Consider the following 22,490-nt stretch of genomic DNA (forward strand, 5'->3'; position numbering starts at 1 on the left):
TGTGTTCCATTAACAACAAAAGGATTCATGGTCAAATAATTTTACATGTTAAACAGATACATTTACCACAGGACTTCTTGGAAGCTTAATATACTATATGTATTCTGTCTCTCTAGAAGAGCTATAAATGGGATTATGCAGATATTATAGTGAAAATATGCACTGTGCCTATCAGTCTTTCCTTACCTAACCCCTCTTAAAAGGGCACTCCTACCTCACGACAGAAGGGTTGGCCATGTGACATACTTTGGCCAAGGAAATATGAGAGGTAATGACATGTCCCACTTCCAAGCAGCAGTTTTGAGAGCCACCATTCTTTTTTCCTTTTGCCACAACCTTGTACATCCCAGAGAGGTTGCTCCTCAGCTTTGGTCCAGTAATGAAGAGGACATGGAGCAGAGTGGCAGGAGACGCATCAGGAACATGAACATGAGCGAGAAATAACCTTCTACTGCTATAAACCACTAAGAGTTGATGACTCTTAGGATAATGAAATATAATTTTGCCTAAGCTGTTTTCTATATTTTCAGGGGATTTGTTTCCTAAATTACTGCTGGAGTTTTGTAGAGCATCTTTTCTATTTCTCAGTTAATATTGCATTTAAAGTAAACATATACATAAGCTAGAAGCATATGGTGCTAGTCATCACTAATCGAGCTTCTTAAATTTTATCAGCAATTTGAATTTCTGTCCATTTCTGCCCATAGTCAATCTAAAATATTTTATTGAAATAATCTGATTTACATTCAGTAATCACAGTTGGGATGGCTACTTAAAAGTCAAGACTGCCATACTAGTTGAACACATAATACAACTGGCTAATTAAAGATTTAGTTTTCTTAACAGGTCAGATAGTGTTCTGCTTTACTTTTTATGTATATATTCATATTTAGCAAATCCAGAATACTGTCACAAATTTAATTTTCTTTAAACCTCACTATGCTCAAATCCCTTTTGGATTAGCAATTAAGAACATATTTAAAATTTCAGTATCAACATTATTATATTCTATAGTCTATTCTGCTGACCCAGTAAAACCATAATCAAATGTATACTAACTGGCATTCATAAATCCAGTGTGTTTTTTTCTAACTTAATTTTGCCTTAGAGGATAGCAAAGAAAGGAGGGAAAATGATAACTAAATCCCAATCTTCTCATTGGAATTTATATTTTGTTAGGTGTTAAAGATCCTAGTAAATACACATTCAAGCTAAACTGCATACAGTTTTACTATGTGTATAATCCTAGAAAACGACATTCAGAAGAATGGTTCGGAAGCCTTTATATTTATACTCACATTGTAAAAGAAACATTCAGTCATATACTTACTAAATAAAACTAGTAGACATATATTCTAGACAGATATAATAAGCTAACAAAAATACTTAAAAACAAAATATTTAAGATAAATTTTCAATTAATAAAAAATAAAGAATAAATTCATGTCTTAAAAATTGCAATGAAATCATATTTTCTAGACTTGTTCATTTTAATTTACATCAAATTTCTTGGTCCTATAAATCACCAGTTCATAATAAAGTATTCAGGCATCAGTAGAGCAATCATTTTATTCTCAGATTGAGAAAACTCAATGCATTTAGGTAACCATTATTAAAATTAATCAAGATATTACTGCCACATTTTAAACCATTAAAAAAATTTTTCCTAAAGAAACAACTGTGAAAATAACTTATATAACAAGAGGACAGTTGTAGTATCTGTAAGTTCCAGTTTGATATAATTTGTCACATGTATATATTTTACAATCTCAACTTTTTCTTCATTGTGCGGTTTTCATATTCAAAATAGTTTCACCTCTATTATTTTTAATAGTTAAAAAAAAAACCCTCCATAATGCTTTGATACTAATTCATTTTTCAATTAAAGCCGAAAGCAGTACAAAAAATAGCTTTTGGGAAATAGACCAAATTAATATTTATTTATTTAGTTATGTAACCTCTAGACATTCAGGACTTAAATAAATTGACTTTTTATCAACAGTACATTACTGCAGAGAAACAAATTAGAGATTCTGAAATAGGTAATTTTTATAAATTCATGATTTTAAAGGAAACTTTAACTTACTTGATAGAGATTAAAATGTCACCCTAAAAAATATAATAAAATTGACAAGAAAAAAAACACACAATTATCACACTTCCCTGATCAATATGGAAGGTGAATCCATCAGATGAGAAAAAGTTAAGACCAGCTCTGGTGGCACATAGTCCTTGACTGCTTCCCTGCTTGGAGGTAAGTCAGATGCACCTGCAGTGCTGTTCTTACCGGTCAAGTCAAGACTATCCATTGTGATTTCAACGGAACATCAGAATTTCCAGCTTCTGTGATGCAGCAGGATTCTGTGAAAGACCCACAGCAAAGTAGTTAAAATGGTGAGCCATGAAGGCCTTTCAAAGAAAGCAAACATTTATTTTCCTTTACCAAAGTAATCCCCCCGACAAATGAATTAAAAGCCAAACCATCAACATCAGGCAAATTATTAAAAATCCCTATCTTAATGTTATTTACAGAAAATGACCTAGAGTGTTTTTCCCAACTTTAATTTAACAAAGACAGTCAGTAAAATTATTCAGTGGGAATTCTGAGATTAAAGTTACAAAGAATTACAGTAAGCCATCACTTCCTAGCTTTTGGCTAAAATCAGGTGTAGAATTACAAGCAAATCCCTTGAAAAAACATGACATTAAAATGGCATCCTGTCTAAATTCAAGTTATTTTAAATGACTGGCCCAACCTAACCAGATAAGCTGTGGTTCAGATATTAATATCCTATCATTTATCTTTTAAATGTTTTAAAGATAGTGAGTGAAGCAAGATAGTTAAAAAAAATAAAAAAGAATGTGGGATGGGAGAGACATAGAGAAAAACTGTTAACAAAAAATTACTTTCTAGCTACAAGTGATGCAGTAAATATAAGAGGATCAAAATCAGCAAAAGAGCATCCAAATTAAATGGAACATTTTACATCATACTTCAAATATAAACGTTTATCTAAATTGTATCATTTTTAAGAATTAAGTTATTTCAGTTTCAACGTGAGACATTCATTTAATTTTTAGGTTGCTTCAGTAATACTAAATACACATTCAACTAAGAGAGTCGATTTCCTGCCCTCCTGCAGATTATGACAATATATTTCTTTATGATCAATAGGCTGGCTACAACGTACTCTAGAAATAGGTCATCACTTATTAGCTCACGGCTTTATCAGTACTATTAGTCATTTTATGGCTCGGCTGTTTCCCGCCGCCCCCCCCCCTACACCCCAATCAGTCACTATGATATGGAAGAACTAGCTCTTGCACACTAAATATCAAAAATGTGAAAAGATTCATTTGAGTAATCCTATCTAGACTTAGACGATTCACTTGTCACCCAGCGATACTGAAGAAAACAACAGAGGGAAAGAACAAGTAAAATATTAAGTCATCTCATGTAGATACTAATATTTTACTTAATAGTAAAATATTTTACTTAATAGTAAAATATTAAGTCATCTCATGTAGATACACAAGATACTACTCGTTCACTCATATTTTTTAAAACAAAGGTATGAATGAAAGAATAAATCCAGATCTTTGAAGCAAACTACAAAGGACACACATGAATACTTTCAAATTAAATGACTATGTTTTTACTAAGGATTGTACAATTCCAAGGACTAAATAGTGGTGTAAAGTCTATTCTTAATAATAAAATAGGCAACATTATTAAAAATGCTGTTGTAAGAAAATCACATATACTCTAATATATTTATTTGCATACTTTTTTCTTCACATAAATCCACAGAAGCCAGTATAGAGAAGAATCATTAAAACAAATATTGTAAAAGAAATGAGTAAATATTGTATAATAAAAAAAGAACTATATATAAATATGTCAGGGATTTATATTGGATATATTGGTATAAACTAAAAATTCGATATAATTTTACTGCCAAAATTGGGAGAGGAGGTTCCACCATTAATTTTGACAACCTGGGTTGAATTCTTATTTTGGTTTAAAGATCTGTTTTCTTTTTAGTTTAAGAAGTGAGCACATACTATCTGGGAAATGAAATATGCTACAATATCTTATGTACAGAACATATTTTAGATCAAAAATAAACTCTCAATAATCTTCAGGTATTCTTACAGATAGATTGTTTCTACAATCAATCAGATATGTACCCCCAAAATGGACCATAACTATACCTTATTCTGATTATTGTTCAGTAATTTATCACCTGTGATAGGAGGGGAGGGAAAGGAAGGAGGTTCGCTATGCCGTGGCCAATACCAGTTTTAAAACTCATGATAACAAAGAAATCATGTTGGACTTAATGGGAGAGAGAAGTCAAGGAATCAGCCACAGAGCAGACTCAATTTCAAGGCTGAAGACCCTGCTTGAAATATACTCCTTTTGATAGCCAAACTTAGAGACTCCAGATTTTACCTGGTTATTATAAATGCCCATATGAGTAGCTTCAGAAACACAGTTTCAGCATAAGCTGTTCTGCACTGAAGTTACAAGTACTTCACAGTTTTGACTTGATGGAAATGAACAGCTGTGTGAAGTATCAGATGGGCAGGTGGGCAAGCAGGGGGAAATGCCTAAAGTGTGAACACAACCCTATAAAATAAAATGGTGATTTGAAATATGCCCATAGACCAAAGCCAGGGCAGATTTTCATCTGAGCCACTCCAGCCCTGGCCGTATTCCCTAGGTCCCACTTTGGCTTCCTCTCAACCCTCACTATCACTGCCTCATGAAGAACTCGCTCCCTTTCCCTTTACAACGCTTCTAATTCCCACTCATGGCACTACCTCGCACAGGATGCACACCTAGCCAGGACTGATCTGACACAGCTCAGGATTCCCTCCGAGAAACTTCATCATGGAGGGGGGGGGGGGCGGTCAGCTATCTATTAAAGACCTATTATTCGTCTCTTACCACAAATAGGGCATATTACTTGGCATCTAAAAAAACTACCTTAAAGATGTGGCCTACGTAATGAAATAATCCAAAGCAACTGGCTTTCTGGCATAGCTTACACACTGTCCCTTGGGGTGCTATGTTTGAGAAGCTTATTATACTCAAAAAGGTGAGGTGCTGTCTCTTACAATGAGGCAGACTCCCAATTAGAGTTAATGTCCAGTATAATATTCAAAGGCACATCATGGCAAAATCCCATTCTATGCCAATGCTGTGTGTTTTGCGCCCTGATGTCACAACTACCTAGTCAGTGCAGAAAGGACTCCAAGGCAACCATGCTGCCCACTTATAAAGAAGAATATTTAAATCCCATGAATGACTGCTTTTCTGATATTTTCATCAATTCTCTGGGTAACAGATTAAGCTTTAACTAACTCATTTTCATACATAACCCTAATTCAATCGAGCTCAATAAAAGTTATTCTGGACTGCAATTATCTGCTAAGGAACAATCACATTTGAATGAAAAAAAATTGCAGGGCATGATACAATGCATGGTACAGATGTCGCTCCATTTATGGGGCTAGAAACAACAACAAAACTAGTCAAACTACTAGAAAGGGAAATAGAATTTTTTCCTCATCTTCCTAAAAATAGAATACTCATGCTTTTATGCCTGAAGAAAACAAAATGGATCATGCAAGAAAGAAAATTTTAAAATTATTACTTTCAATTAGGTTTACACTTTGAAAGAGACTACATTTCTAATCTAAGAGTCCGCATGACCTCTGAGAGCCAAAACAAGTCAGGTAACAAATAAACAGTCTTAATATCCACTCTTTCACTAAATCTTCTACTGACTTCCACCATTTTCCCAACAATAGGTATTCCAATCTCCACTTTACAATGCAGGTTTTCTTAAGAGTTTTCTTATCTTAAAACTACTTCTTTACATGAATATAATTCTTATGTTTTCCTCAATTCGCTCTTTTATATACTATGTTTACAAATACAACTTAAATGTTGTTTATAAATACACTTAAAAACCTTACTTCTATGTATCATATTTGTAGCTATAAAAATTCTTTTTATAACCTTCCCTGTCCTGCATGTGTATAAGGTCTCCCATATACCCCAACTATGCTCTGCATTCCTTTAATTTCAATAGTAGCATCAGGTGTATTACACAATAACACAGTACTGAAAATGGATACCAGTAAGGTGTTAGAAAACACTAGCAGGCAGAGAGGGAAAACTCTAGCATTTATTGTTTGATATGGACCTCTTATAATAGAAAGATAAAAGATTTGGAAATCTTTATCCCCTCAGTACTCAATATTTACCAATTATAAAATTACCTAACACCTATCTATATGTCAACAGCACAAAGATGCAAGGAGTATAACCTTTTACAGTTTGAGAAATTATTAATGACCTACTATGTATTAACACTGCAAAAGGTATTACAAGAGTTGCTGTTTTCTGGAAGCCGATGATCTAGCTGGGTAATCACATACAAACTTAATAATAGACAGAAATGTATATTGTCAAAATGGTAAGCATTCAAAAAAAGAATGCAGAAGGGAATCCTTATGCGGGAATTGAATCAAGCTGGAATCTCAAGCACTGGTGGCAATTTGGGATGTGGCGAGAGAGGACAGAGGAGGGAGTTACAGGCATAGGCACAGGATAAGCAAAGGTTCGATTCTAGGAAGCATGCTAGAAATGACAGGAGGCAGATCTGGCAGAAGTGCAGGGTTCACATCAGAAAATGGAACATGAAATGTGGGCAAATGAGAAAGCAATGCAATTTGCTCTTTTTTTTTTCCTCTCCCACATCTCATAAATAGCAGCGTAGTTAACAGCATAGTGTTCTGACCTTAGGGCCAAACCTGAATCCACCATTTACTACCCTGCAATTGTAGGCCAATTCCTGCAACTCGCTGAGCCTCTAACCTCTGAGTCTCCATTCCACATCTGCAAAATAGAGATAACGATCCCTACACCTCTAAAGTTGCCTTAAATTATAAGAGGAGATAATACAAAAGGCTTGATATATAGTAAGTGCTCAATAAAAGCTAACCGTCTCATTAGAGTTAAAACTAAGTGGAAGAAAAACATGATAAGGGTACACTGTGAACACAATGAAATGTGGTTTGCCTTGAATATTCTCAGCATTTGGATACTAAGTGGTTAGTTTCAAAGGTGTTTCACCATAGATTTTGTTTTAATTCAGGTGGTTCTAACACGTGTTTAATTCTGACAGTCTGAGAAACCACTTTTTACTCCCACCAATTTCAAGGTACATTAGCTAATTTTCATAATATGGATATTTTATTATAATGCTCATTTGCCCTAAGACTGTTGTTTCAGGGACCATGGCACAACCATGAATTTCTGCAGTTTCCACAAGGAGAGGTGGAAAATGAGTAGGCATTAGTCCAGTCGGATGGCTTGGCAGGGAGGCACTGAATGCCTCTTTTATACTCCTGTTAACTGTATAAATGTGCCTTTGACCTTCTCAGTCAGGGGAAATTGCACATTTAAGGCAAAAAGAGTTTCGCTTCTAGGAAAAGTATAAAAACATGCCTGCCAGCAGCTACATCAGGAACAGCGACAAGAAACTGCCAGGTACTTTGGGAAGATTCATTAGATCCATCAAGCCCCTGAGCACTGAGCCGGAAAATACAAGGTTAGGATAATTCGGCCCTGGGGGATATCTCGCCTATGAGGTACATGGGTTAGCCCAAGTAAACCCTGGCCTACATACTTGAGGAATCAGCCTGTACCTTCAGAGAGGGGTTCTATGAATGAAATCCACCTGAGGAACCTAAGGACCGCCTTGTTCTTTGAGGTAAGAAAGGATTCTTTTAGCTGCTTTCACATCAGCAATAATTCACACTACACAGAAAATCCCTCTTATTTAAATGATTTAGTCTAAAGTCACTTAATTAAAAAAGGAAGTCAGTCATTAGCAATTTACAAAATTTCAAATGGAAAATATTCTGTTCTAAGAAGTAGACACTAAGTCTTTCTCTTTTTTCCTTTAAGTTGCACCAATACGATTTAAATATAAACATAAATAAATTTAACTTTTTGTAATATTATTAAAAAGCACACCCCTATTAAAATTTATATTGTGCTGTTAAAAAAAAACAAAAAAAAAACAACTGTACTATCCAAAGAGTCCCTGTCCCTTTCTGGTATGCCTAAAGTATTTCTAGCAAATAGCTTATTAACAGAAAGACTCTTGCTCCCAATACATTAATTGCAAAAAATATAAGGGCACAAATGAATCTACTCCAAAGTAATCCACAATAAGTGTCAATATGCTCCCTTTTGAAGTTGTTTATTCACAAAGCAGGTATTCTTGGGACATATAATACCATATAGTAATCAGCTATTTTAAACCACAAAGATCCAAGAAACTTTCCTAGGAAACAGGGAAGTCCAATCACAACATTTCTATAACTGATACTAAGACACACCGAGAAGCTTAAGTGATTAGACAAAAGGCTGGTTTGTACCAAGCTGGGACAATATCACACAGAGCTTTTCCCAGTACTCCACACTGTTGCCCCTGTAGGATTTGAAGTTATTTCCTATTAGACATTCCATTAAATTATGCAATCACAGAATGTTGAAGGCAGACGAGAGTTAGAGGCCACTCAGTTCAATCCCTGCTACCCACAGCTAGCTAGAACGCAGTTAGGCCAGAACCCAGGGCTGCTGCCGTGCAACACAGCATTTGCCCTAGAGCACACTGCTCTTCTGGACTATCATCACTTTGATCTGAGGTTTGCCATTTGTAGAACAGTAGGAGGTTCCAGACCAGGTTACATCAGATCCCTGTTCTTTCTGCGGTCTTCTATAGCAGCAACATTCAGCTAGCAAAGGATCATAAAAACGGCCTAACTTTTCACTCTCAGGTTAAATCAGAGAATGCTTCTTGGCCCTAGAATACTTTCCCCTTTCTAGTCTGAAGGCAGAGAAAGACACCTTTGAGTTATAAAAGTAAGCGCGCAAATATTTCTTTGTGTTTCTAAATATTCTTATAAATACTTGGGGGTAAATAGTTAATGTAGGCTGCACATGTGTAGGGGAAAGGTGGTATAAGAGAACTCTATACTTTCTGTTCAATTTTGCCATGAACTTAAAACTGCTCTAAAAATAAAGTTTATTAATTTTTTTAAAAAGCTGTCAATTTACTTCATTCTAATAATATTAAAATTATATACTGACTGGAGAATGACAAGCCAATTCCAGCTGAGACTATATAAACAGTAATTCTCCCTTAAATGCTCACTCCCACCAGAAATCCCTTGTACCAATTAAAATCATGTCTTCCTTTAAAACTAAGCACGTGCCCTACAACAACCTCTGTAGTACAGTATGAATGCTCCACTGGTTCCTAACCCTAATCCTCACTCAATGTCTTCTGCATTAGTTACTATTGATCCTATGGCAATCAATGTTTAAAATAATATAAAATAGTTGGATCAAGTTAAGCCAATTCAAAAAGAAAATCAAAGGAAACAGTCTCCAAATATTCTCACAGGTAGACACAAGGTTTATCCTTTGTCACTAATTCCTGCATGGTGACTGACCCTCAGAGCTCATTTATACAACCCCATGGACCACCAGTCACAGGGAATACAAGGTAAATGGTGAAAGATGCACCCTTAAGCAGCCATAGGGACATCTGTAATAGCCATGGTTCTCAGTACCGCTAATAGTATTTTGAAATTTTAACATTTTTACAATTAGCACAATTAAATTTTGTCACCTTTCAAGTTAAAACTCACTGTGAAAGCCTTAAATAGGAGAATAATCAGCCACAAAAGTATATTTCTCTAAATTGATGGTCCCCAACTTAAAGATATTTCCATTTTCGATATTCTGACTTTATGATGGTGTGCAAGTAATATGCATTCAGTACAAAGCAGTCTTCAAATTTTGAATTTTGATCTTTTCCTGGCGTGGAGATATGCAGCATGATACCCTCTCATGATGCCAGGCAGCAGCGGTTGAGCAGCAGTTCTTAGTCAGCCACACAATCAAAATTGATACTCTACAGTGCACTGTGTTGCCAGAGATTATTGGATATTGTGTTCTGAGCACGTTTAAGGTGGGCTAGGCTAAGCTATGGTGTTCAGTGGGTTGAGTCTATTAAATGCATTTTCGACTTATAATATTTTAAATGTACAATGACATATCAGGAAGTAAAATGTTGCTGTGGAAAAGAAGTGCTGTTTTCATAACCTTTTGGGGTCTTATGAGGAAGAGGCATCAGATATAATTTTAGATGATTTTGGAATTTAAAACTGGAATCAATTAACACATGTCGTAAATTGAGGAGCATCTGTACTGGATTTTTGCCTACCCAGTATCTCCCGTTTTGTGGTATAAATACTAACTTGGGGGACAATGCTCCTCCTTGCTGACAGTCCATGTACCTTCAGTGGGACTGACAAATCTATGCTAGCTTCAGAAATAAAAATCTCACTCAGGCTCAGCCAACCAGTTTATTCCATCTTCCTGGACTCTGCAATTGGGTAAGGAATGGGTATGAAACCTGAAATGGGGCATAACACACAAAACAAATAACAGATATGTTACAGTGCATTATTACTAGTGCCTTAAGTGAAAGAAGTAAAGAAAGTGGGATGGTTTGTAGTTTGCAGTTTTGTAGTAAGAGAAAAAGAACATAAAAGAACTGGACCATATATACACCTCCTGAAAGAAATTAAAGGGAGTACTGATTTATTTTACTTAATTTCAAATCCTAATTTCATCAAGTTTATTCAAAATTTGTGATATATCATGACATTCAATAAGACGTTTAAATTTTCGATCTATACTCCTGCAATGCCAACTTCATTCAATTTATATTTCCTATAAAGAGAAGTTTCAAGTTTAAAAAAAAAAACAACAACTTAAAAACTAGTTGTTAATCTGACTTTTAAAACCAATTCTAAGGGCATTTATAGTGTCTTTAAATTTGTTATGTATGCTATTATACTTAAGTGGATAGTGATACACAATTTTTTTGCCATGCCTGAAATTATATTTTTCTTAAATTTAGGAGGAAGGGGAAGAACACATGGAATAGTTGGGAATACTCTTTGGTGAGAGTTAACAAATATTTCTGGAAAAATATAAACAATTTTTGAAGAATTAAAAAAAGTAAAATAACACCAAAACTATTCTGAATATAATTTTTTAAAGAGAATCTTACTTGCAACTTGAGTTACTTTTATAGACAGTAATGGTCATAAAGAATCAGAGTTGGTATCACAATATATTGGAAATGATTTCTTCACTAAATCTCCCATATCAGCTTACTTGACCCAGGCCTCTTTCATTAAAGTTGAACATAATATATGTGATGTGTTCACATATGAACACATACACCCGACCAAAAACCTCAACCTCAAAGTGCCAAGTTCTATGGTTACTCAAGATTCCAGAAAGTGAATGCTATAATTTAAAAGCAACAATGCAAGTACTTGTTTCTTACTTTGGAAGTAAGATGAATACAAAGAAAAAAATATCATTTAAATGTAGATAGACCTAGGATATATTTCCAAACTGTAGCCATGTCAATAAGGCTTTTACAGTGTTCTGGAAATGTGAAAGCCTGCTTCAACAACACACTTAAAACTGAACTTGGGACTAAACAGTAATAGTAATATATTGGATTCTGATTCTGGCCTGTGGTTCATAGTCTTCAATGACTGTAGTCAACATCAAGAGTTTAATATAATGAATTGCGGGGATTTTCAAGTTATAATCGAAGATACAGACTTGAATAGATGAAATTCAAGTCTTTTTGTTTAAAGTAAAATCTGCAACACAGTTGAACACCACTGCTGACAATTTTAATTAACTAATTAGATTCCCTTTATCCCATACTCCACTCCCATCCCTTTTCCTCCCTCCAAAGCAACCATTTTAATGTGAGACTGAATATTCTGAACGTGTACTAATTTTACATAGAACTGAGAATGGTACATAAGATAAACAGAGGTAGAGGAGAGGAAAGATGGTATTAAGAAGGAAGCCTCTTTTGAAGTTCCAATGGAAGGAATTGAATAATACTTTTCATCTATTTATTTTCTTCACTATGTTTTTTCTCTCAGAACAAAATGGAGTTGAAGATTCAAATCTCTGCCCACCCCACCTTCACCACCACCATGAACTTGGGTCACCTAACTCTTGGTAAAAAAAAAAAAAAAAAAAAAAAGATGATACCAAAAAAGAAGGAGCTGATAATGCTCATGTAAACCTGACAATACCAAACATACCATCTGAGTTATCTTTCAGACTACAAAGCAGCCACAAACCATCTAGATTTCACTGTAAAAGGTTCCAAGAAACACCATAGTTTCTGTCCCAGGAACACTCAACTACTTAGCAAAGAGTTTCGACAAACACACAGAACTGTTTGCTCATGTGTGACATGAAGAAAAGCACTACAGAATTGGTCCTAAGCAAAATTAAAGAAGTTTGGTATCCTCAAAATTCTTCACAAATCTTCTCTCCTTCCCCAAAGACTCTTCACCCCACCAGATATTAGTTGGTTTCATTCCACCATTCTCCACATTAAAATCTGCTTTTACATGAATGACTGAGAAAGTTCACAATATTAACTGTGGAGTAAAATTTGCATGCTAACAGGCATAACGTCTAAGAAAAAAATCTCCAACTGTGGAGTAACAAGAGTAGGTTACATGAAAACACACCCTCAGATTTGTAAGTAAGCACCATCATCTTTATCTATATCGCTGAAAGGCAACACCTATAGTCCAAACTGAGTAGCATCAATTGGAATGAATAAAAGGCTGCAAGTAGAGAATAGGGGGTGCTTACTTTAACTAAAAGCATGTAAAATGACATACTGCAATATAAGTCAGCATTGTTAAGTATGCAAAAAGAAATTAAACTTATTAGATCTACACTGCCCAGAAAAATGGGATGAGAGCCCACTCAATCTGGCGCTATGTATATCAGGTGAGATCAGAAAGAACTCAAAGTGCCTCTAGACCAGATCACTGAAAGATTATAGAGAGGGTCTAAGCAACCCTATTGGGGGCAGAACAGCTGAAGGAAATGAAAATGTTACTGTGGAAAGGAAGAAGTGCTGTTTTCATAAGCTTTTGGCGTCTTATGAAGAAGAGGCATCAGATATAACTTTAGATGATTTCAGAATTTAAAACTAGCATCAATTAACAGATGTTTCTAGGAGGCAGTTTGGAGTGTTCAGTACAAGGAAACACTTCCTAACCATCAGATCTGACCGAAAATGAAATGAGTCCTTTGGATATTTCTCCCTCAATGAAGATGTTCAAGTAAAAACTTTAGGAGTTACTGTATGGAGATTCGTGCAGGGTACTGAAGGGTGATCTCTAAGCCTTTGAGTCTTAAGGTCCAAATATTTCAAATGTCTCTAGCTTTGCGAAATCAAAGCAAATGAGAGTTGGAAGCCATGAGGCTTGGAAAACATTTATGCCTAGCAGTCACGGTGCCCAGAAACCACTGCTTCATCCACTTGCCCCAAGTGCCAAATATTACTTGTGCAGTAATATAGCAAAAGAAATGTACTAAGTTTATGGTCATATTGTTACACTGAATTAATACAAGAATTCAAAACAAATAGTATTATCTATTTTCATAGAACTGTTCTTTGGAATTCAAAACACTTTATGGACACACAAATCTATAAAGAATTATTATAGTAACTGACATAGCAAGCTTTCCCCGCATTTAATATATATTAAGATGACAGGGCCACCAATAGCTAGTTATATTCGCTGACTTCACAAATAAGAAAAAAATCTCTAGAATAAAAATTATCAGATGGCTAAAACGTTCAGCCATAAAACTTATCCATATGCTTTTTAAAATTGTTATTTTATAAACATCCCAAAAGACTAGGCTACTAATAGTAAGACAGCCAAGGATTTGTCAGATACTTAAATATAGGACTAAGGATTTTATTTTTTAATTGTATCTTACAGACTTAGATCTACAATTTTATTTCATTACCTTATGAAATTTACCTGTCAGCATTATTTTCAGCTGAACTTACAGGGTGCTAAATGCGCCCTGGAATTGAAGCTCATGAAAATAATATCTTGGTAGAATTAATATACCTTATAATTGACCTTCTGTGGAATTTTACCATTGTTCCCCTGCCAGAGGACATTCTCTCAGTTAAAATTCCACTGCACAGATAACAACTCTGATACTCGCAGGTGAGCTTTTTGTAACTGCATATTTTTGTGTGGACCATTCTCTGAAGGTTATCTCAAACATCTGACATAAAAGCAAAAAACAAACCCCTACAACTCTAACTTTACAAATCATATTTCCTCAATTAAAATGAACTTCAAATAAAATATAGGTAGATATGCCTAGACACTTGCAAAAACTAAAGCTAGATGAGCGGCAACAAGCATTTCACAGACTTCCTAGAAGATTCCCACTAGGACCTGTAATTGGAACGTGTTAGCCAGTGCTAACAGAGGGCAACTCAATTAAGTATTCTGAAAACCATTTTCAACTCATTTTGGAATAATTTGAAAAGTTCTTAAATATCTAAAATTTTATGTAACTACTACTGTGGTTAAAAGTAAAATAAATCTTACATTTCTTAGGTACAGGTCAGAAAGGTAGCAACTGGAGAGAATTTAGAGTCTTTGGTAGCTAAGGAAAATGGACATGAGACTGCTATGGATAATCCACAAATAGCAAGAAGAACGCATGCACTGGTAATATTTATATGCAAGAGACCCTTATTAAAAAAGACAATGTCTTTAAAAACAAAACAGAATCCCTAAAATTTTCTTAAGTTACTAGCTTTTTCTTTTTAGTTTTTTTTTTTTGAAAGCTAATTCTAAGGAGAATGGTTTTAGCCCAAACATGCAGTAAGATTTATGTTATGTGTCAAACACAATGCTTCATTAAAATCTTATAGATACCTAAACCAAATGACTTATTTGAAACTATTTTTTTCTTAATCTTTCCTCTCACAGCACAGATACTCCATGGTGATTTTTTTCTTTCTTTTAACCTAAATATCGTCACTATTTTCCTCCAAATGGTTCACTATCAGCACCGCCTCCGGCACTTTGTGAGGGAGATGTGATTAGGCAACAGTCAGACGTGCATTTCGGGATGAGCCCAAAGTCTTAGAGCCCTGGGCAAAGTGAGATGGTGGCATTCCCCTACCCTCATGGAAAAGCTGAGTGTCCTCATGCTTAGGGGTGAGGAGGTAGCTAAATATTTGGTTCCAGATGTCAGAGACCCAGTTTGTAATCTTTTCTACATGGAAGGTAACATGAAATAAATCAGAAAAAAGTTGAGTACGGAGCAGAATTTGTGAGTCATCCCAACAAACACAGGTTAAACCTGTTGTTGAGAGATGTCACCCAGGGTCCTCACGTAAAAAGAATGGGGAAAACAGGGGCTCAAGGACTGAACTCTCAGGTAACCCTCGCAACCTGCCTTTTGTTGTGAGAAGAATTAGAAAAGAAGTATAAGAAATTACATCTCTTAACCCATGACTGACACTATTAAGTATTTTTCAGGAGTTGGTGTGAGCAGTTGTGGGGGCCTGCGAATCCTGAAGTGCTCTCTCCCTACAGCACCCTACAGTCTGCCTGCAGCATCCACTGTTCTTCCCATGACTTTTCCTTATGTTTGCAATCCCCATACATTTCAAAAGATCTCTACAAGCCAAAGTATATTTCACTCACTGAATCATGTTCTCTTGGCCAGGTCATATTCTATTTTCTATTAGACCTGGTTTAAAAGTGAAAGATAAGCTGACTGCTTTGGCAGACGACAGAAATGACACTCACCAGGAAGGGGCAAACCCTGTCTGACATTATTTTCCCCATTCCTCACCCCAGAAACAAAAGTAGTTCAGTTCGAAATAATTTAGGCAATGTCAGCAACCAAAATAACACAAGGTTTAGTTTTTTTTCTTCAGGGGCAGGGGTGTGGTAGGGCAGGGAAAGAACATATTCAAATATAGAGTAGCTGTTTTTGTTTAATCAGAACTTGTAGGGGCCTCAAAGTTTCCAAAAATGAAGCTTACTGCTGAATCAATCACTCTCAACCCAAATACAATCATGAGACACTTTTAAAATGCAGATGCCCAGGTACTGACTACCCTAAAAGCACTTACATGAGAATAATGTATAGGGTTGGTCTAAGGCATCCAGAGCACCTAAAAGTTTCCAGGGTGATTCTAAGTTACACCAAGGCTTGAAAATCACTATGGATATCTATATAAGGACTGAAGTGACAGAAATTAAGCATTAAAAACTGCTAGTGTTTGTGGCTGAGGAGCTCAGATAGTTAAAACACAGAGCTGAAATGATCACAGGTAATAATGAATCAGCCACTGTCTTATTGTTTTATAGCAAGACTACACCTCTACCCTGACAAGCATCCCACCAGTTTATGTCATATATATGAATGGATCTATGTAAAAAAGATAAAGTTTCTCAATACAAGCAATGTAGTGTTGTCTTCAGATTCACATGGCAGCAAGAATGAGAATGCTGCAGTGTCAGTCATGCTGTCTCCTAAGTCTTCTCCCATATCCTTTGGCTATAAACACGTTTTGCAACACAGCCAACTAATATTAAGGAAGCATCTATGGCTACAAGAGAAGGGAAGAATTTCTCTATGTGCCCAATAGGCTACAACGAAATGTATGCTACAATCACTGTTAAATGGATGGAACACATTAGACATTAAATGGCGTGTTTGTAGAAAGGAAAAAAATGTATCTCGTGCCCCAAAGTTAAATGGCATTGGTTACTGTCTTTAACATACGAATGAATGGATGGTGAATGGGATAGGTGGTGGTAGTGGGAGAGGATACACCTTCTGTGAGACTGCCTAATGTACATGACAGTGGCTTAAAAAAAAATTCATTCCATAATGCTGCTTAACATCATGCGCATAATTAGTATTATCTTAGGGACTACTTAAGATAATTAGTATTATCTTAGTATTATGTTTTGGTATCTTTGTCCCTATATTAACAGTGGGTTTTTACATGTAGAAATAAGCAAGTAATGATTTACATATTCACAGACCCTGGATAGTTTTCAAATGACAGGTATAAAAGTTATGTTTTTTATTCTGTATCCTTTTGGCTCAGGTTTGTTTCCTGCTCATTAGCAATTAATTTGCATTACAGCTTCCTTTATTAAGAGGTGCTGCTGAGGGACAAAGCTACTGAATAACTAGGGAACTTAACCACTCAGATCACCCAAAGCTCAGTACAAACATCTTATCGGGGAGGGAAATGCTTAACTATCCTAGAAACTGCAAGCTTCCCCGAGCTCAGATCAAACGTTTAAAAAGTAAACACTTCACAATTATAAAGAAATCAAAACACTTTTTTCAAGTAGGAAAGATCAAGGAAGTAAAATGCTGTTTTTGAGGAACACAGTAGTTTCCTATCTATAATTTTTCTACACAAAAAGATGCTTCCCTCAGGTACTGATACCTGTTGTAAGAAGTTTCTAATTTCTCAATTTTATAAGTTCTCATTTTACTTTAATACTGGAAAACAAGCCCTGAAGCTCAGTTTTCAGAGCAAAACAATGTAAACTATACGTCTGGACCAAAGAAAGACCCTGAAAGCAGTGATTGTTAACTGTTTGATGACACATCTACTTTTGTTTCTGGTTCAATTTCAAAATGTTCCATGAGTTTTATTATGCCATAGCATTCACTGCAATAACTGCCTATTTTGTTAAACTAAATGGAAATAACCTCAATGAACCATAAAACAAGACATTTTCTCATATAGAGAAAAATAAGATATTTTCTCATATATAGCACATATAGGACAGAGATATGAAAAAAAATATTTAATCTCTCTCAACATCTATTTTCACTAGGAGCTTGAGGTGACTAGTTTTATATTTTGACATTTGAGTTGGGAGTCATTTTATTTATGAAGAAGTTGGGTAATGTTTTATTTTCATTCTAATATAAGAAAAAGGAGGAAGCAAATACTTGTCAAATACATTGTATTTGCACGTGCACACAATTTTCAATAAAAATCAGCAACTATTTAATTCAATATTTTTACTAAAAACATGAAGCCCTTTGTATCTTTCTGTACTTTAAAAACTGTTAGTGACCATTTACAGCTTTAATTCTTTAAAATATGGAGCCCTCCAGTGGCCAAATATTTATATTACTTTTAAAGAACTAAATAGAGTTCTTTTCCCTTTATTTCTTTTCCACAATCAATAGAATATTGTACATTCTTGTTATGTATCATTTTCTAAATAATTTAACTGTCTTCTTTAAAATAAACCATACTTATATCACTATCAACAGTAAAAATAGTCTACTTAAAACAAAAATATTTTGGCATTAGAGAAAGTAGAAGAGGTTAAATCATATTCAATAACACACACAAAAAAGTATGTATCAGACTTGAAATACATTATTCTTCCTCAATGATCATTTGCTAGGTGAATACAAATGAGCTCACTGTCAGTCAAAATTGTTACTTATAGAATTCATCAATATTCTTGCCTGGAACTCGAATTGCTACTAACTACCACTTGATACCTAAGTCTCTTTCCTATAGAGACATATAAACCGTCCTCTGCATTTGGGAAACCAGAAACTGATTTCTATTGACCAGGACCATCAATGAAAAACGCACTAAACAAATAGGTATTGCGTGGGGCTACTAGCTTCCAGTAATCTGTTAGAGTAAATCCTGTAAAGTGGCGAGAAAGCCATGGGACCTCCTGCCAGCCAAGCACATAAACCACCTTGAAGTTATCTGCCAGCTCCAGTCAAGGATTTACATGAATATAGCCCAAGCCTGACATCTTGACTGCAGCCAGAGCCATCCTGCTAAGCCAATCCCAAATTCCTGACCCACAGAAGCTGTGAGACAATAAATGTTTATTGTTTTAAGTTTCATGTCAATAGATAATTAATACAGAGTGATACTACTATTGTCTCCATTTTACAGAAGAGCCTGGGAATGTTTAAGACTAATTATTTCTAGAAAGAGAAATAGTTTTGTTTTTGGTGAAGTGCTCTACCCACTCTGTGTTCTGGGGCACTTCCTCAAAACATTTAACCTGTAATAGTCCAAATAATCCATTTAGCCATATACAACATTTGCTCTAGCTTTGCTTGGTAAGCAGATTAACATTCTTAAACTTTTTTTAAAAAAATGCAGACACTATTGATTACATAATATGTAACCTATTTTACCAATGGTCTCAGCTTGTATTCCAAATTTGTAATATGACTTATGTGTTAGTAAAGATCTTTCCTTATAAATCTGTCTTTGTAGCTCAAGAAGCAAGGCTGCTAACACAGCAAATAAAATTTGATTTAATTTACCTAAATGCACAGATATGCATGGTAAATAAAAAGTACTTGTTATGTGCCAGAGACTATTATAAATGCTTTATATTAACCATTTAATCTTCACAACAACCCTAGGAAGTAGGTTCTATTATCCCCAGTTTACAGATGTATAGAGGTAAGGAAAGGTTAAGGAAATTTCTTTTCTCAGTGGCAAAGCCATGTTTGAACCCAGGCAGTCTGAGCCTACCTACACTCTTAATCACAGGCTATACTGGCTCTTCTAATCTCTAATTTTTTATTTCATAAAGTACTATGAGTAGTAGAAGATCATGTGTGCTTTGGAATCAGGATATCTGTGATAATTATCCTGTCTGTTTTTCTTATCTGTAAAACAGCCATAAAAAAGGTTGTTTTTATTTTTATGAATATTAAATAAAAATATGGATTAAAAGTAACCTTCCACAATGCCTGACCTATAAATCAAAATTTACTTGTTTTATCTTTTCCTTACTGGCAGGTTTTTAGGAAAGCTAATGAAACTTAAGCTTCCATGGTCCTTTACTTTCAGAGCCCCATCCAAGACACTGTGCCTAATTTCATATTCGTAACTTTTGTTCTTTTTCTTAAAGAGGGCCTCCAAAATATAAGAACTTTAGACTCCACAAAACCGAGGATCTACCTCTATTCCTCCTAAAAATTATTTCAACACTAAACAATGGGCTCCAGTCTGAGTAAGAGAGAGTAAATAAATATACTCTAACTTGTCTGTCCCACTAAATGTAACTATAAAACCTGGACAGAATGTATGTTACAGCTATTTCAGAAGGTAGAAGGGAAATAGAACAACAAACTTTGAAGTAGCATTTTCTCTATTCTCTCATGTGCTGGGCCTCAAGGATTTCTGTAGTACAAAAACAGGAGCCCACACAAGCAAAACTTCTGAGCAAGGGGAACGTTTATTTCTGATTGGAGGAACACTGGTTCCAAGAGGGTGGGGTAAACCCACTGCATTTATTCTCTCTTTATCCTTCTACCACTTATCTACAGACAAGGACACAATCATGGGAACTGCTCAGCAGAGCATAACTAAAGCCCCAGCTTCCTAACCAGGGAACCAGAACAAAAGTAGGAGACATCAAGGTAGTTCTTATAAACTCTTGGTCCCACTCTAAGCTATGCATGCATGGATCTAATTCTAAACATAATACACACATTGAGAATTGAACTATTGGATAGAGCAGCACTCAATTCCTAGATTGGCCACTGGGTGGCAAAAACCTTGGACAAATCCAGATAACACTGAAAAGCCTTTGAAAACGGAACTGATAAAGTAAATGCAATTCCCAGAGGGCTGGTTGCAACATGAATACTGAACTTAACTAAATCAATTGCCTATTAAAACTGAAATGTCAATATTTTCCATAGGATTTAAAAAAGACCCAGAATTCATGATACTCAAAGTATCCAGGATAAAAATAAAAATTAATCAGCATATAAAGAAATAGGAAAAATCTCAACTTGCACAGAAAAAGAAATATCAACTCTGAAATGATGCAGATGTTAGAATTATCTGACAAATGTCTTAAAGAAGCTTTACAAAAATATTTCAAGAAGTAAGGCAAACATTATTGAAAAGGATGAGAAGACAGAAGGGACTTAAAGGTGGTGCAGGTGCTCTGGAAAACAGTTTAGACAATTCTTATATAAATATGCACTTACGATGATATAACCATGCACTTCTACTCCTAAATATTAACCTGGGAGAAATTAAAATTTATGCTCACACAAAAATCTGTACACAAATGTTTATAGTGGCTTTATCGATAAGTGTCATAAATTGTAAAGAACCCAAAGGCTAAATAAACAACTGTAATATGTATATGTGTAATATATGTTATATATAATTTGTAATACATGTAATGTTATATAACATATATGTAATATATTATATACATATATATATTTTATGTATGTTGGAATACCATTCAGCAGAAAAAAAAGGGGCTATCGATGTAAGCGACAACTTGGCTGAATCTCGGGATTTACAGGAAGTGAAAAAAGTCAGTCTCAACGGATTAATACCATATGATTCCACTTATGTTGTGTGATCAAAAAGACAAAACTAGAGTAACGAAGAAAAGAACAGTGGTTGCCAGGGGTTGGGAGGCAGGTGTGACTACAAATAGACAGCATGTTGGATTTTTTGGGGGGGGTGACAGAACTTTCTAAATTTTAACACTTAACTATATAAAAAACCTATTCATGTTTTAAAATTCACAGAACTACATACAAAAAACTAATTTTATTGCTGGTTAACATAAAAAGTAGAAAAAAATTAAAGCCCAAGTTAGGGGGAAAAAATAGAAAAATAAATTGCTGGAGTGTTTATGAAAAAAAGCATTTATAAGAGATGAGTTTTAGCAATTTACTGATTTAAAGGGCATTTGGCTATTTGCGCTAAAAGCCAGTGGAATGAACTAAACAGCATCAGAACTGAAAATGACTTACAAAGGTGTAATCCTACCCAACATGCTTCCTGCTCTACTGTATATACAAAACCAAGACCAAAATAGCACATGGGAAGAAAATCAAAGAGCATAGAGTCACTGTCAGTTACCAAGCAGCAACTCAGGTCTTCAAGCTGAAAGATATCTAAATTACCTGAGATAAAAATGTCAGTCCTGGGAAGACCCATTCCAATGTTAATAATTCTACCTGGAAATTCCAAGCTATGTTCTCCATTAACACTATCTATGCAGCATTTTTATTTTCTTTGCCACATTAAAAAACATGTGAGGGAATTCCACTTACAGAAAGATGTGCAGACATACTTGTCCTTAATGCTCTAAGTACAACTAAAAACACTGGACATTATATATAAACCAATCATAGGAAGACTAAACATTAGAAAAAACGGACTAGCTATGGACTTCAGGACCCAAGGAAGAACAATACAGTGGTGAGTTCCCTGATTTCCTTTTTGCACCACATATCCTAGGCTTGGAAATGAAGAAGCCAGTGATCCAGATATGACAATAGGGCACAAACAACAAAGTCCCAACAAAAGCCAACTCTCTTTAGACAAAAGACCAGGAAACGGGCAGGCTCCCAAGACAGAAAACTTTTAGACAGTAATTGCTCTATGCGAGCCAAACATGACAGAAAAAAACTGTGGCCC

At 35.1% G+C, this 22,490-nt stretch overlaps 1 protein-coding gene across 16 annotated transcripts in view; it reads right to left on the bottom strand.

Annotated features, from left to right (window-relative positions):
* BBX (BBX, HMG-box containing) overlaps positions 1–22,490 on the bottom strand; it is a 251,169-nt gene that overhangs the window by 147,683 nt on the left and 80,996 nt on the right. For 10 of the 16 annotated variants that reach the window (XM_011385149.2, XM_011385863.2, XM_023527240.1 and 7 more), the window contains one exon: positions 2,288–2,361. The exons of the other annotated variants lie outside the window; for them this stretch is intronic. The gene's annotated coding sequence lies outside the window, so the exon portion shown is untranslated. The remainder of the gene's footprint in view (positions 1–2,287; positions 2,362–22,490) is intronic. 16 annotated transcript variants of the gene reach the window in all.

The sequence above is a fragment of the Pteropus vampyrus genome, unplaced genomic scaffold (assembly GCF_000151845.1).
Source record: "Pteropus vampyrus isolate Shadow unplaced genomic scaffold, Pvam_2.0 Scaffold1, whole genome shotgun sequence".
In the NCBI taxonomy this organism is placed as follows: Eukaryota; Metazoa; Chordata; class Mammalia; order Chiroptera; family Pteropodidae; genus Pteropus; species Pteropus vampyrus.